Genomic DNA, 16,397 nt, shown 5'->3' with positions numbered 1-16,397 from the left:
GATATCCGTGATGAGGACTGTTATCTGTGATGTTGACTGTTATCTCTGACTCAGACAGCTATCTCTGATGGGGACAGTTGTCTTTGACGAAGACAGTTATCTGATTTGAGGACAGTTATCTGTGATGAGGACAGTTATCTGTGATGAGGACAGTTATCTGATTTGAGGACAGTTATCTGTGAAGAGGACAATTATCTGTGGTGACGACAGTTATCTTTGACTTAGACAGTAATCTCTGATGGGGAAAGAAATCTGTAACTCAGACACTTATCTGTGATGGGGACAGTTATCTGTGATGGGGACAGTTATCTATGACAGACAGTTATCTGCTATGGGGACAGTTATCTGTGTAGGGGACAATTATCTGTGATGGGGCAGTTATCACTGACTCAGAGGGTTATCCGTGATGAGGCCAGTTATCTCTGATGAGGACAGTTATCAGTGCTGTGAACAGTTATCTGTGATGAGGACAGTTAGCTGTGATGAGGATAGTTATCTCTGATGAGGACAGTTATCAGTGCTGTGAACAGTTATCTGTGATGAGGACAGTTAGCTGTGATGAGGATAGTTATCTGTGATGAGGACAGTTACCTGTGATGGGGAGATTTATCTGTGATGTGGACAGTTATCTTTGACTCAGACACTTATCAGCGATGGGGAGAGTTATCTGTAATGTGGAAAGTTACCTGTGATGGGGAGTGTTATCTGTGATGTGGACAGTTTGTGTGACGGGGACAGTTATCTGTGATTGGGACAGTTATCTGTGATTGGGACAGTTATCTGTGATGTGGACAGTTATCTGTGATGTCGACAGTTATCTGTGATGGGGACAGTTATCTGTGATGTGGACAGTTATCTGTAATGTGGACAGTTATCTGTGAAGGGGACAGTTATTTGTGATGGGGACAGTTATCTGTGAATTAAACAGTGATCTGTGATGAGGACAATTACCTGTGATGAGGACATTTATCAGTGATGTGCATTGTTAACAGTGATGAGGACAGTTATCAGTGATTCAGACAGTTATCTGTGATGAGGACATTTATCTGTGATGAGGGCAGTTATCTGTAATGGGGACAGTTATCAGTGATGTTTACAGATATCTGTGATGAGGACAGTTATCTGTGATGTCGACAGTTATCTGTGACTTAGAGATTTATCTGTGATGGTGACAGTTATCTGTGATGGTGAAATTTATCTGTGATGGGGACAGTTATCTGTGACGCAGACAGTTGTCTCTGATGGTGACTGTTATCTGTGACTCAGACAGTTATCTGTGATGGGGACAGTTATCTGTGACTCAGACAGTTATCTGCGATGGGGACAGTTATCTGTGACTCAGACAGTTATCTGTGATGGGGACAGTTATCTGTGACTCAGACAGTTATCTGTGATGGGGACGGTTATCTGTGATGGGGACAGTTATCTGTAATGATGACAGTTACCTGTGACGGGGAGATTTATCTGTGATGGGGACAGTTATCTGTGATGTAAACCGTTACCTGTGACTCAGACAGTTACGTGTGATGAGGACAGTTATCTGTAATGGGGACAGTTATCTGTGATGGGAACAGTTATCTGTGACTCAGACAGTTATCTGTGATGGGGGCAGTTATCTCTAATGATGAAAGTTACCTGTGACGGTGAGATTTATCTGTGATGGGGACAGTTACCTGTGATGGGGACAGTTGTCTGTGATGTTGACAGTTACCTGTGACTCAGACAGTTATGTGTGAAACGGACAGTTATCTGTGAATTAGACAGTTATCTGTGATAGGGACATTTACCTCTGATGGGGACATTTATCTTTGACTCAGACAGTTATCTGTGATGAGGACAGATGTAGGTGATGAGGACAGTTATCTGTGAATCAGACAGATATCAGTGCTGTGGGCAGTTATCTGTGATAGAGACAGTTATCTGTGACTCAGACATTTATCTGTGATGAGTACAGTTATATGTGATGTGGACAGTTATCTGTGACTCAGAGAGTTATCTTTGATGAGGACAGTTATCTGTGATAGGGACAGTTATCTGTGATGTGGACAGTTAACTGTGATGGGGATATTTATCTGTGATTGGGACAGTTACCTGTGATGAGGACAGTTATCTGTTATGGGAGCAGTTTCCTCTGACAAAGGCAGTTATCCATGATGATGACAGTTATCTGTGATGGCGACAATTATCTCTGATGGGGACAGTTATCTATGATGAGGGCAGTTATCTAATTTGAGGACAGATATCCGTGATGCGGACTGTTATCTGTGATGGTGACTGTTATCTCTGACTCAGACAGCTATCTCTGCTGGGGACAGTTATCTTTGAGTCAGACAGTTATCTGCTATTGGGACAGTTATCTGCTAAGGGGACAATTATCTGTGATGGGGCAGTTATCACTGATTCAGACAGTTATCTGTGATGAGGCCAGTTATCTGTGATGAGGACAGTTATCAGTGCTGTGAACAGTTATCTGTGATGAGGAAAGTTAGCTGTGATGAGGACAGTTATCTGTGATGAGGACAATTATCTTTAATGATGACAGTTACCTGTGATATGGAGATTCATCTGTGATGTGGACAGTTATCTGTGACTCAGACAGTTATCTGCGATGGGGACAGTTATCTGTGTTGGGGACATTTATCTATGACTCAGACAGTTATCTGCGATGGGGACAGTTATCTGTGATGTGGAAAGTTACCTATGATGGGGAGAGTTATCTGTGATGTGGACAGTTGCTGTCATGGGGACAGTTATCTGTGATTGGGACAGTTATCTGTGATGTGGACAGTTATCTGTGATGGGGACATTTATCTGTGATGTGGACAGTTATCTGTGATGGGGACAGTTATCTGTGATGGGGAAAGATATCTGTGACTTTGACAGTGACCTGTGATGAGGACAATTACCTTTGATGGGGACAGTTATCAGTGATGTGCATTGTTAACAGTGATGAGGACATTTATCAGTGATTCAGACAGTTATCTGTGATGAGGACATTTATCTGTGATGAGGACAGTTATCTGTAAAGGGGACAGTTATCGGTGATGTTTACAGATATCTGTGATGAGGACATTTATCTGTGATGGGGACAGTTATCTGTGACCTAGAGATTTATCTGTGCTGCGGACAGTTATCTGTGATGGGGACATTTATATGTGATGGGGACAGTTATCTGTGACTCAGACAGTTTTATGTGATGAGGACAGTTATCTGTGACTCAGACAGTTATCTGTGATGTCGACAGTTATCTGTTATGAGGACGGCCTCAACCGAGATCTTGGGTTCATGTCACGCTACATGTAACCCCACCTGACGTAGGGTCATCCAGACTCGAGTTGTCATTGGCTTGTTCTCTCCACACAGATGCGGCCGGACATGCTGTGTTTTTTTGTTTTTCATACAGACTCCAGCATCTGCAACATTTGACCCCTTGTGACCCCACCTCATTGTTCTCTGATGTAATGTTTTCCTGACTGACCTGTTTGGACACCATTTACACCTTTGATTGCTGTGATTATCTCTCTGCCGAGGTGTGATAAATGGCAGTTAGAAAGATTACCTGTAAACATCTGACATTATTCTCTGACTATATAAGCTGTGTTTTTATGCATCTCTCCATTTCACCTGACGAAGGAGCAGCGCTCTGAAAGCTTGTGATTTCAAATAAAGCTGTTGGACTATAACCTGGTGTTGTGTGATTTCTTGCATTTGTCCACCCCAGTCCAACACCGGCATCTCCACACCATCTCTAATGATGACAGTTACCTGTGACGGGGAGATTTATCTGTAATGGGGACAGTTATCTGTGACTCAGACAGTTATATGTGATGGGGACAGTTACCTGTGATGGGGACAGCTGTCTGTGATATTGACAGTTACCTGTGACTCAGACAGTTTTGTGCAATGAGGATAGTTATCTGAGAATTAGACAGTTATCTGTGATAGGGACATTTACCTGTGATGGGGACAGTTATCTTTGACTCAGACAGTTATGTGTGATGAGGACAGTTGTCCGTGATGAGGACAGTTATCTGTGAATTAGACAGTTATCTGTGATGGGGACATTTATCTGTGATGGGGACAGTTATCTTTGACTCAGACAGTTGTCTGTGATGAGGACAGTTTTAGGTGATGAGGACAGTTATCTGTGAATCAGACAGAAATCGGTGCTGAGGACAGTTATCTGTGATGAGGACAGTTATCTGTGATGGAGACGGTTATCTGTGACTCAGACATTTATCGGTGATGAGTACAGCTCTATATGATGTGGACAGTTATCTGTGACTCAGACAGTTATCTGTGATGAGGACAGTTATCTGTGATGAGGACAGTTAATTGTGATGGGGACAGTTATGTGTGATGAGGAGAATCATCTGTGATGAAGACAGTTCTCTGTGATGTGGGCAGTTATCTGTGTTGAGGAGAGTTATCTGTGATGAGGACAGCTATCTGTGATGAGGACATTTATCTGTGATGTTTACAGTTATCTGTGATGGGGACAGTTATCTCTGATGGGGACAGTACTCTGTGACTCTGACAGTTACCTGTGACTGAGGCAGTTATCTGTGATGCGGAACGTTATTTGTGATGGGGACAGTTATCTGTGATGAGGACAATTATCTCTGATGGGACAGTTACCTGTGATGAGGACAGTTGTCTGTGATGAGTACAGTTATCTGTGATGCAGACAGTTATCTGTGATGAGGACAGTTAATTCTGATGTGGACAGTTGTGATGAGGACAGTTATCTCTGATGGGACAGTTACCTGTGATGAGGACAGTTGTCTGTGATGAATACAGTTATCTGTGATGCAGACAGTTATTTGTGATTCGGACAGTTTTCCGTGATGAGGACAATTATCTGTGATGGGGACAGTTATCTGTGATGCGGGCAGTTATCTGTGTTGAGGACAGTTATCTGTGATGAGGACAGCTATCTGTGATGAGGACCGTTATCATTGACTCAGAGAGTTATCAGTGATGAGGACAGTTATCAGTGATGACGACATTTTTCTGTGATGAGGACAGTTATCTGTGATGAGGACAGTTTTCTGTGACTGAGACAGTTATCTGTGATGAGTACAGTTTCTGTGATGACGACAGTTATCTGTGATGAAGACAGTTATCTGTGATGAGGACAGTTATCTGTGATGAGGACAGTTATCTGTGACTCAGTCAGTTATCTGTGATGAGGACAGTTATCTGTGATGGGGACAGTTTTCTGTGATGAGGACAGTTACCTGTGACTTAGATGTTTATCTGTGATAGGGACAGTTATCTGTGATGGGGACATTTATCTGTGACTCAGACAGTTATCTGTGATGGGGTCAGTTATCAGTAATGAGGACAGTTAACTGTGATGGGGACCTTTATCTGTGATGAGGACAGTTATCTGTGACTCAGACAGTTATCAGTGATGCTGACATTTTTCTGTGATGCATACAGTTGTCTGTGATGGTGACAGTTATCTGTGAAACCGACAGTTATCTGTGATGGAGACAGTTAACTGTGATGAGCACAGTTATCTGTGATAGGGAATGTTATCTGTGATGAGAACAGTTATCAGTGACTCAGACAGTTATCTGTGAGCATGGTCTCTCTCCACATGGTCACTCTCCACATGGCCACTCTCCACATGGTCATTCTTCATGTGTTCACTCTCTACACGGTCACTCTCCACATGGTTACTCCCCATATGGTCACTCTCCACTCGGTCAATCTCCACATGGTCAACCTCCAGATGGTCACACCCCAGGTGGTCACTCTCCACGTGGTCACTCTCCACGAGGTTACTCTCCACATGCTCACTCTCTAAATGTTCAATCTCCACATGGTTACTCTCCATATTTTTGCTCTCCACATGGTCACTCTCCACACGGTCACTCTCCACACAGTTACTCTCCAAATTTTCACTCTCCCAATGGTCACTCTCTACACGGTCTCTCTCTACATGGTCATGCACGATAAGGTCACTCTCCACTCGGTCATTCTTCACATGGTCACTCTCTACATGGTTAATCTCCACATGGCCACTCTCCACATGGTCACTCTCCACATTTCATTCTCTACATGGTCGCTCTCCACATGCTCACTCTCCACTTGATCACTCTGCACATGGTCACACTCCACATTGTCACTCTCCACACAACAACTCCCCACTCGGTCACTCTCCACAAGGTCACTCTCCACACAATCACTCTCCACCTCTTCATACTTCACGCAGTCAATCTGCATACGGTGACTCTCCCCGCCATCACTCTCCACCTGGTTACTCTCCTCATGGTCATTCTCCACATGGTCATTCTCCACATGGTCTCTCTCCACATGGTCACTCACGACATGGTCCCTCTCCACAGGTTAACTCCCCACATGGCCACTCACCACTCGGTCACTCTCAGTTTGGGCACTCTTCACATGTTCACACTCCACATGGTCACATTCCACACCGTCATGCTCCACATGGTCACTCTCCACGTGGTCATTCTCCACATGGTCACTCTCCACATGGTCACCCTCCATATGGTCACTCTCCACATGGTCACTCTCCACTTGGTCACTCTCCACGTGGTCACTCTCCACTTAGTCTCTCTCCACATGGTCATGCACGACAAGGTCGCGATGCGCTCGGTCACTCTCCACATTGTCAGTCTCTACATGGTCAATCTCCACATGTTCCTCTCCACATGGTCTCTCTTCACATGGTCACTCTGTGCAAGGTCACTCTCCACACAGTCACTCTCCACGTGGTCACTCTCCACATGGTCACACTTCTCAGGATCACTCTCCACACAGTCAATCTCCACACGGTCATGCTCCACATGGTCCTCGCCACATGGTCACTCTCCACACCGTCATTCTCCACATGGTCACTCTCCACATGTTCACTCTCCACATGGTCACTCTCCACATGGCCACTCTCCATATGGTCACTCACCACATGGCCACTCTCAAATCAGTCACTCTCCACATGATCATGCACCACAAGGTTGCTATCCACTCAATCACTCTCCACATGGCCAGTCTCCACATGGTCAATCTCCAGATGTTCCTCTCCACAGGGTCACTCTTGACAAGGTCACTCTCTACATGGGCACTCTCCACATGGTCACTCTTCATACGGCTCCCCTCCACATGGTTAGTCTCCATGCAGTCACTCTCCACACAGTCACCCTACACGTGGTCCCTCTCCATGCGGTCACACACCTCAGGGATACTCTCCACACAGTCAATCTCCACATGGTCATGCTCCAATGCTCCTCTCCACATGGTCACTGTCCACACCATCATTCTCCACATGATCACTCTCCACATGGTCACTCTCCACATGGTCACTCACCACATGGCCACTCGCCAATCGGTCACTCTCCACATGGTCTCCCCCCACATGGTCACTCTCCACACGTTCATGTACCAAACAGTCACTTTCCACATGGTCACACTCCACATGGTCACTTTCCACATGGTCACTATCTACAAGATTACTCTCCAATTAGTCACACTCCACATGGTCGCTCTGTACATAGTCATTTCTCCACACGGTCACTGTCCACATGATCAACCTCCACCCATTAACTATCCACATGGTCACTCTCCACAAGGTCATTCTCCACATGGTCACTCTCGACATGGTCATTCTTCACACGGTCACTCTACAAATGGTCACTCTCCATGCAGCTATTTGTGTGGGGGACAGTTATCTGTGATGGGGATTGTTAGCTGTGATGGGGACAGGTATCTGTGATGGGGACAGTTATTTGGGAAGGGGAGATATATCTGTGACTCAGACAGTTATCTGTGATGTGGACAGTTATCTGTAATGTGTACAGTTATCTGTGATGGAGAGAGTTATCTTTGATGAGAACAGTTGTCAGTGAGGAGGACAGTTATCTGTGATGGGGACAGTTATCTGTGATGGGGACAGTTATCTGTGATGAGGACAGTTATCTGTGATGGAGACAGTTATCTGTGATGCGGACACTTATCTGTGAATCAGACAGTTTTCTGTGATGGGGACAGTTAACTATGACTCAGACAGTTATCTGTGATGTGGACAGTTATCAGTAATGAGGACAGTTAACTGTGATGGGGACAGTTATCTGTGATGGGGAGAGTTATCTGTGATGGGGACAGTTTTCTGTGATGAGGACAGTTACCTGTGATGAAGACAGATATCTTTGATTAGGACAGTGCGATAAATCCATTAAGTGGAACAAGGACTCAAAGAGGCGATATCGTAGAATTAACATGAGTACGTTATTAACAACTGGGAAACACCTACAGACAGCTTGCATCAGCATCCTGGCATTCTGCCTTGTGGTGACCTATGCAGGAAGCAAACCTCTGACCTTAACAGGAAGCAAACCTCTGACCTTAGTAGCAGCATTGGCTACAGCGCCACCTGATGGATACCATTAATCATAACATCCCAGATTACTATATCCTCCCCCCCTTAAGATTTCAGTATGAATTTCTTAGCAAACAACCATTCCTGAGGGTCACATAAGGAGTCTCCATTCATCATGTTCCATACTTGATGAATCTAACAGTTCAGTATCAATCTCTCTGGTGGCTTGCAAGTCCTTTGTGAACGTCTAACAGTAATGTCCCTGCTTGTTTGTGGTGAAGCCACCAGCTGCTCCTGAGCAGTGCTCAGAGTATCTGACTCTGCAATGATGGTTTCCTCTTGACGGATAGGTTCCTGTGGAATTATCTCTGTCCCCGGTGGTGGCACCACAGATGCACTTGGATAACTGGGGGCAACCCTGTCTTCAGTCATTGCATCTGGAACCTTCATTTCAATTTCCCCTTGTCTGGGAAGTATCTGATCTACATGTCTGCCTACTACCCTACCATCTCCCAACATGACCTTGTATGATACTGGACCTGTCATTGAGTCTATGAAGCCAGGAATCCACTTTGGTCCATAACTGAAATTCCTGGTAAGGATCGCATCTCCTTCTCCAAAACTTTGGCTCTTTGTTCTTTTGTCATGGTTCTCTTTTTGTTTGTTTTGTCTGTTTTCCATTTTCCTTTTTAGGTCTGGGTGGACAAGGTCAAGAGTGGAGCGTAGTCTATGACCTAATAACATCTCAGCAGGAGAGGGTCCTGTGGTGGATTGAGGTGTTATTCTGTAGCTGAACAAAACCCGTGACACTTTGGCTGCTAAACTCCCTTCTGCACTTTTTTTCATCATCTCCTTAAATGTTTGTACGGCTCTCTCTGCAAGTCCATTCGAGGACGGATGATATGGAGCTGAGGTCACCTGCACTATGCCATTTTTTCTCAAGAACTCTTTTGTCTCTGTACTCACAAAACAAGTGGCATTGTCACTCACCACGATCTCCGGTAGCCCTTGATTACTGGAGCTCCGATGCAGGCAGTCTATAGTAATAGTGGCGGAAGCAGAATTTACAGGATAAACATCCATCCATTTGGAATGTGCATCAATGATTATGAGGAACATCTTCCCCATGAATGGACCCGCATAATCTAAGTGCAATCTTCTCCATGGTTTATCCGGCCACTCCCAGGGGTGGAGAGGAGCCACTGCTGGTGCCTTCCGGTTTTCCTGACAAGTGCTGCATGTCTTGACTAGATTGTCTATCTCCTCATCTAGCTTTGGCTACCACAAGTAACTCCTAGCCAAGGATTTCATATGCGAGACCCCAGGATGACACTGATGTAGTTGCTCTAGGATAGACTGTCATGCTGGCTGTGGAATAATCACTCGTGCTCCCCACAACATGCAACCATCCTGCACACTCAGCTCTGTTTTCCTGACACTGTAGGGTGTGAAGTCAACCCCTTCCGGATGCTGTGGCCATCCCCTCACCACATATTCTCGAACTCTAGAGAGTACTGGATCTTTACCTGTCCATGTTCTTACTTGCTCTGCAGTCACAAGTGCCGTGTCAGTGTCCTCCAACATCAAAACTCTGTCCTCTGGAGCTGCACGGATAGGTGTGCCTGGCAGTGGAAGACGGCTCAAGGCATCTGCGTTCCCATGGTACTTGCCCGCCTTGTAGACGATGACATACTCAATATGCCCTCAACGTCACTGCCCACCTCTGGATCCGGGGTGACACCATCTGCGGAACTGCTTTCATTTTGTTGAAAAGAGAGAGAAGAGGTTTATGGTCGGTGCATATGGTGAACTTCCTGCCATATATGTACTTGTGGAACCTCTGTAACCCAAACATTACTGCTAACCCCTCTTTGTCTAACTGGGAATAGTTTTTTCCGCTGGTGTTAGAGGTCGGGACATAAACCCTATTGGTCTTTCAGTCCCATCTTCCAATCAGTGTGAAAGAACTGCCCCCCACCCCGTAAGATGAAGCATCACAAGAGAGAATGATGTCTTTCTCTGCATTGTAGTGAACCAGCACATCCAACGACAGCATCAGTTTCTTGGACTGTTCAAATGAAACCCCCTGCTCCTCTCCCCACTGCCACTGTGTCTCCTTGCGCAGTAGTTGGTGAAGAGGTGCTTACACAGTTGACAAGTTTGGTAAAAATCTGTTATAATAGTTCAGCAGTCCCAGTTAAGCTTTTAACTCAGCCACATTTGTAGGAGCAGGGGCATCCTGCAGTGCTTGCACCTTCTCCTTGAGTGGATGGAGACCGGTGGCATCCACCCTGTGTCCCAGGAACACTGCGTCATTCCCCAGGAAAGTGCACTTATTCCTCTTGAGCCGGAACCCTGCCCTCTCCAATCTCTGTAGTACCTCTCTCAGAGTGCTCAGATGCTCCTGGTCGGTTCTTCCCATCACCAGAATGTCATCCAGATAGATGGAAACATGTGGAATCCCTTGCAGTACACCTTCGATTGTCCTCTGGAAGACAGCTGGACTAGATGAGACACCAAACGGTAAGTGATTATATGTAAACAAGCCCTTGTGTGTATTTATGGTGACATACTTCTTTGATTCGTCATCCAGTGTAATCTGCAAGTAGGCATGACTCATATCCAACTTTGTGAATTTCTTTACTCCAGCCAGGTTTGCAAAGAGATCCTCTGTTTTGGGAATAGGATACTGCTCTAGTTTGGACACCCGACTGACAGTCAATTTATAGTCTCCACAGAGTCTTAGCAAATTGTTTGGTTTTAAAACAGGTACTATGGGAGCTGCCCATTCTGAACATTTCACCGGCTCCAGTATGTTCTCTCTCAATAGACGGACAAGCTCAGCCTCTACCTTTGGCTTCATGGCATAAGGCACAGGTCGTTGTTTAAAAAACTTGGCGGTGGCTCCTTGTCTGCATAAATCTTAGCTGGGGGGCCATTAAATGTGCACAAGTTGAACATGCGTCAGAAACCACAATGTGAGCATGTGAAGACATGTTATAGATGCAAGGGCAATCACCTGGCGAGTGAATGCCGGTTTCTGGAGGAAAAGTGCTACAAGTGTGGGAAACAAGGACACATAAAATGAGCTTGCAAGGTGCAATCACCTGTGGAGGAATCCAAACCAAAAAGGGGAAGGACAGCAAAACCAAGGGAGAGAAGTGAAAAAACATGGAGCACACAACATCAGTGGGGAAGCTGAGGAAGAAGAGGACATGTTCATAATGTATAGCATGTTAGAGGACTCCAAGATACAGGGTGTGGCGTTACCATAATGAACAAGGCAGAGTACTCAAAATTGTGGAATCATGCAAAAGTTCCCAAGATAAAGCCTTGCTCCCTGCATCTTAAAACATATACAGGTGAACGGGGACAGTTATCTCTGATGAGGACAGTTGTCTGTGATGAGGACATTTATCTGTGATGAGGACAGTTATCTGTGACACAAAGAGTGATCAGTGATGGGGACATTTATCTGTGATAGGGAGAGTTATCTGTGATTCAGACAGTTATCAGTGATGAGGACAGTTTTCAGTGATGAGGACAGTTATCTGTGATGAGGACAGTTATCTGTGATGGGGATTGTTATCTGTGATGAGGAGAGTTATCTGTGATGGGGACTGTTATCTGTGGTGAGGAGAGTTATCTGTGATGAGGACAGTTTTCTCTGATGGGGACTGTTATCTGTGATGAGGAGAGTTATCTGTGATGAGGACAGTTATCTGTGACAGGGACAGTTATCTGTGATAGGGACAGTTATCTGTGATGGGGAAAGTTATCTGTGACTCAGATAGTTAACTGTGATAAGGACATTTATCTGTGGTGAGGACAGTTATATGTGATGAGTACAGCTATCTGTGATGAGGGCAGTTACCGGTGATGAATACAGATATCTGTGATGAGGACAGTTATCTGTGATGGTGACAGTTTTCTTTGATTGGGACAGTTGTCTGTGATGGCGAAAGATATCTCTGACTCAGACAGTTATCTTGATGAGGACAGTTATCTGTGATGAGGAATATTATCGGTGATGGGGACATTTATCTGTGATGAGGACCGTTAACTCTGACACTGAGAGTTATCTATGGTGGGGACAGTTATCTGTGATGTGGTCAGTTACCCATGATGAATACAGATATCTCTGATGAGGACAGTTATTTTTGATGAGGACAATTATCTGTGATTGGGAGAGTTGTCTGTGATGCGGACAGTTATCTGTGATGTGGACAGTAATCTGTGATGTTGAGTGTTATCTGTGACTCAGACAGATATCTGGGATGAGGACAGTTATCTGTGATAGGGATAGTTACCTGTGATGGGGACAGTTATCTGTGACTCAGAGAGTTAACTGTGATGAGGACATTTATCTGTGGTGAGGAGAGTTATATGTGATGAGGACTGTTATCTGTAAGTCGACAGATATCTGTGACTCAAACAGATATCTCTCATGAGGACAGTTATCTGTGATGAGGACAGTTATCTGTGATGTGGACAGTTATCGGTGATGAGGAAAGTTATCTGCGATAAGGACAGTTATCTGCGATGATGACAGTTTTCTGTGAAAGGGGCAGTTATCTGTGATGGGGACAGTTATCTGGGAAGGGGGGAGATATCATGACTCAGAGAGTTATCTGTGATGATGACAGTTATCTGTGATGTGGGCAGTTAACTATGATAGAGAAAGCTATCAATGATGGGGACAGTTATCTGTGATGAGGACATTTATCTGTGATGGGGAGAGTTATCTGTGATGGGGCAGTTATCTGTGATGTAGACTGTTATCTGTGACTCAGACAGATATCTGTGATGAGGACAGTTATATGTGATAGTGACATTTATCTGTGATGGGGACTGTTATCTCTGATGAGGACAGTTGCCTGTGATGAGGACTTTTATCTGTGATGAGGACAGTTATCTGTGACACAAAGTGTGATCAGTGATGAGGACAGTTTTCAGTGATGAGGACAGTTATCTGTGATGAGGACAGATGTCTGTGATGAGGAGAATTATCTGTGATGAGTAGAATTATCTGTGATGAGGAGAATTATCTGTGATGAGGAGAATTATCTGTGATGAGGAGAATTATCTGTGATGAGGAGAATTATCTGTGATGAAGAGAATTACCTGTGATGAGGAGAGTTATCTGTGATGAGTAGAATTATCTGTGATGAGGAGAATTATCTGTGATGAGGATAGTTATCTGTGATGGGGACTGTTATCTGTGATGAGGAGAATTATCTGTGATGAGGAGAGTTATCTGTGATGGGGACAGTTATCTGTGATAGGGACAGTTATCTGTGATGGGGACAGTTAACTGTGACTCAGATAGTTAACTGTGATAAGGACATTTATCTGTGGTGAGGACAGTTATATGCGATGAGCACTGTTATCTGTGATGTGGGCAGTTACCCGTGATGAATACAAATATCTTTGATGAGGACAGTTATCTGTGATGAGGACTGTTATCGGTGATGGGGACATTTATCTGTGATGAGGACAGTTATCTGTGATGAGGACCGTTAACTGTGACACTGACAGTTATCTGTGGTAAGGACAGTTATCTGTGATGAGTACAGTTATCTGTGATGAGGACAGTTATCTGTGATTGGGACAGTTATCTATGACTCAGACATTTGTCTGTGATTGGGACAGTTATCAGTAATGAGGAGAGTTATCTGTGATGGGGAGAGTTATCTGTGATGGGGACAGTTTCCTGTGATGTGGGCTGTTACCCGTGATGATTACAAATATCTGTGATGAAGACAGTTATTTGTGATGAGGACAGTTATCTGTGATTGGGAGAGTTGTCTGTGATGCGGACAGTTATCTGTGATGTGGACAGTTATCTGTGATGTTGACTTTTATCTGTGACTCAGACAGATATCTGGGATGAGGACAGTTATCTGTGATGTTGACTGTTATCTGTGACTCAGACAGATATCTGTGATGAGGACAGTTGTCTGTGATGAGGACATTTATCTGTGATGAGGACAGCTATCTGTGATGTGGACAGTTATCTCTGATGGGGACAGTTATCTGTGATGAGGATCGTTATCTGTGACACTGACAGTTATCTGTGGTGAAGACAGTTATTGGAGATAGCGGCATTTATCTGAGATGAGGACAGTTATTTGTGATGTGGAGAGTTATCTGTGATGTTGACTGTTATCTGTGATGAGGACCGTTACCTGTGACACTGAGAGTTATCTGTGGTGGGGACAATTATCTGTGATGAGGACAGTCATCTGTGTCACAGACAGTTATTTGTGACTCAGACAGTTATCTGTGACTCAAACAGTTATGTGCGATGAGTAGAGTTATCTGTGAGGAGGACAATTATCTGTGACTCAGACAGATAGCTGTGATGAGGAGATTTATCTGTGATGAGGAGAGTTATCTTTGATGGTGACAGTTTTCTTTGATGGTGACAGATATCTGTGACTCAGACAGTTAACTTTGAGGAGGACAATTATCTGTGATGAGGACTGTTATCGGTGATGGGGACATTTATCTGTGATGAGGACAGTTATCTGTGATGAGGGCCGTTAACTGTGACACTGACAGTTATCTGTGGTGGGGAAAGTTATCTGTGATGAGTACAGTTATCTGTGGTGAGGACTGTTATCTCTGATTGGTAAAGTTATCTATGACTCAGACAGTTATCTGTGATTGGTACAGTTATCAGTAATGAGGAGAGTTATCTATGATGGGGAAAGTTATCTGTGACGGGGACAGTTATCTGTGATGTGGGCAGTGACCCGTGATGAATACAGGTATCTGTGATGAGGACAATTATTTGTGATGATGACAGTTATCTGTGACTGGGAGAGTTGTCTGTGATGCGGACAGTTATCTGTGATGTGGACAGTTATCTGTGATGTTCACTGTTATCATGACTCAGACAGTTATATGGGATGAGGACAGTTATCTGTGATAGAGGCAGTTACCTGTAATGGGGACAGTTATCTGGGAAGTGGAGAGATATCTGTGACTCACGCAGTTACCTGTGATGAGGACAGTTATCTGTGATGGAGACAGTTATCTGTAATGTGGACAGTTATCTGCAATGGGTACAGTAATCTGTGATGCGGAGAGCTATCTTTGATGCGGAGAGTTATCAGTGTGGAGGAGAGTTATCTGTGATGAGGAGAGTTACCTGTGATGAGGACAGTTATCTGTGATGAGGACAGTTATCTGTGATGAGGACTGTTATCTGTGATGAGGGGAGTTGTCTGTGATGAGGACATTTATCTGTGATGGGGACAGTTATCTGTGACACAAAGAGTGATCAGTGATGAGGACATTTATCTGTGATAGGGACAGTTATCTGTGATGGGGACATTTATCTGTGATGAGGAGCGTTATCTGTGACACTGATAGTTATCTGTGGTGAGGACAGTTATCGGAGATAGGGACATTTATCTGTGATGAGGATGGTTATCTGTGATGAGTACAGTTATCTGTGATGAGGACAGTTATCTGTGATTGGGATTGTTATCTATGGCCGAGAGAGTTATCTGTGATTGGGACAGTTATCAGTAATGAGGAGAGTTATCTGTGATGGGGACAGTTATCTGTGATGGGGACAGGTATCTGTGATGAGGATCATTAACTGTGAAACTGAGAGTTATCTATGGTGGGGACAGTTATATGTGATGTGGTCAGTTACCCATGATGAATACAGATATCTGTGATGAGGACAGTTATTTGTGATGAGGACAGTTATCTGTGACTGGGAGAGTTGTCTGTGATGCGGCCAGTTATCTGTGATGTGGACAGTAATCTGTGATGTTGACTGTTATCTGTGACTCAGACAGATAACTGTGATGAGGACAGTTTTCTGTGATAGGGACAGTTACCTGTGATGGGGACAGTTATCTGTGACTCAGAGAGTTAACAGTGATGAGGACATTTATCTGTGGTGAGGACAGTTATATGTGATGAGGACAGCTATCTGTGAGGACGAGAGATATCTGTGACTCAAACAGATATCTCTCATGAGGACAGTTATCTGTGATGAGGAAAGTTATCTCTGATGTGGACAGTTATCTGT

This window comes from Somniosus microcephalus, chromosome 8 (genome assembly GCF_052327205.1).
Source record: "Somniosus microcephalus isolate GS21.2 chromosome 8, FLI_Smic_1.0, whole genome shotgun sequence".
Taxonomy (NCBI): domain Eukaryota; kingdom Metazoa; phylum Chordata; class Chondrichthyes; order Squaliformes; family Somniosidae; genus Somniosus; species Somniosus microcephalus.
Note: the sequence above shows the minus strand (reverse complement) of the source record.